Source organism: Muntiacus reevesi, chromosome 5 (genome assembly GCF_963930625.1).
Source record: "Muntiacus reevesi chromosome 5, mMunRee1.1, whole genome shotgun sequence".
In the NCBI taxonomy this organism is placed as follows: domain Eukaryota; kingdom Metazoa; phylum Chordata; class Mammalia; order Artiodactyla; family Cervidae; genus Muntiacus; species Muntiacus reevesi.
In genome coordinates this window covers 42,119,397-42,121,127 of record NC_089253.1, presented here as the reverse complement: position 1 = coordinate 42,121,127, position 1,731 = coordinate 42,119,397, and the positions used below count along the sequence as shown (strand labels likewise).

General features: G+C 48.4%; 1 pseudogene; it reads right to left on the bottom strand.

Moving 5' to 3' along the window:
* Window positions 1–334: 334 nt before the first annotated feature.
* On the bottom strand, window positions 335–620 carry LOC136169792 (cytochrome b-c1 complex subunit 6, mitochondrial pseudogene; annotated as a pseudogene).
* Between the last annotated feature and the right edge of the window lie 1,111 nt (window positions 621–1,731).

Sequence of the window (1,731 nt, the reverse complement as noted above, 5' to 3'; positions counted from 1 at the left end):
CATCAGAAGCCCAGGATCTTTTTTTGTTTGGTTGGTTTTATTTGGCCACACCATGTAGCATGCAGGATCCTGGTTCCCCAGCCAGGGAAGCTTGGAATTCCAACCACTGGACAACCAGGGAATTGTTGTCTTCCCAGGGTCTTTTATTTATTTATTTATTTATTTTGCTGATCACTGGACTTTATTAAGATGAAATCACTGATAATTACACAGAAATTACTTGCCTAAGCCAAAATCCTTGAGATTCACATGAACTTAGTTACACAAATAAACATCATGTTCAAGACCATGAAGAAATATCCCAATGCACAAGTGAGGAAGGCTGGGGTGAACAAATCTGCACACTTATTTCAAGATATTAAACAGTCTGTGGGCCACACAGTGGTCCCTTGCGTGCAAGAAGTGAAAGAGCTGCTCTGCGCAGTCCTCCTCTGTTTGTGATCTGGAGGATACACGCTCATCACAGAGCTCTAGCCGCTCCCGAGCCTTTATACATTTCTCCAGCTGCTTGCATTGCTCTCTCACTGTTTTTAGAGGATCCACTAATTCTTCCTCCTCTTCTTCCTCCTCCTTGGGATCTCCAGACCGGTCAGCATCCTTTGCTCGTCCTCCAGCCCCATGTCTGGCTGCGGTTCTGTACTCAACACAAGCAGCAACAGCGGCAACTCCCCAGGGCCTTTTTGTTCTATTTTGTTCTATTATCCTCAGCACAGGGCTCCAATTCTCAAACCCAATTCTCTAACCTCCTGATCCAAAGTAGCTACTGGAGTTACAACGATCACATCTGCCTTCCAGGCTGAAGGCAGGATGAAGCAGAGAGGACAGAACTAGCCTTCACGAATATTGTTTCCATTTCGAGGAGCATTTTTAGAAATTCCTTCCAAGACCTTCTGCTTACATCTCATACCCTAAAATTAAGTCACACAGCCACACCATATGTGCAAGGGAGTCTGGAAATGTTGCCTTTTAGCTGAGCTCATCGCCATCTAAAGTAAAACTGAGGTTCTGGTGTTGAGGAGGGGAGGAGAATGGATAGTGACTATGGGCCGTTGGTGGCTGATGTGTTAGAGCAGGACAGTGGAAGAGGGGGACAGTGTGGGGGAGCTGGAGCTACACGTTGGCCCACAACCTGCTGCAGCCTCCTTGAATGTTTGGGGACCGTGGAATTTTCCATCTAAGTTGCTTCTGAACAAAGGATGGACTTCACTCCCTGCGAGGCAGTGGGCTGACGTATGAGGAAAGCTCTGGCCTCTAACTTCACCCTCCCCAGGTGAACAGCAGGCAGCTAGACTTTTGCTAAAAATCTAATGTGCAGCACTGAGCTTATCACTTCCTGCTTGACCACCTTCCATGGTTGCCCCAGTTTACTGGCAAATTCTTGTCATTGATGTTGAAAGCTCTGCCACCTCTTCCACAGCTCTGCTTCGACCCCTACTTCATGCCTGGCAGTCAAGCCTTTGTGTGGGTAGCTCCCACTGTCCAGGACACCCTCCACCCATCTCTGCCTGGGAGAATCCCACCCACCCTTAGCACTCTCATGGTGCCTTTGCATGGACTAAAAAAGGCTGCCCTTTATCTGGGCTTCCCAGGAGGCTCAGTGATAAAGAATCCACCTGCCAATCCAGAAGATGCAGGAGACTCGGGTTTGATCCCTGGGTGAGGAAGATCCCCTGGAGAAGGGTATGGCAACCCACTCCAGTATTCTTGCCTGGAGAATCCCATGGACAGAGG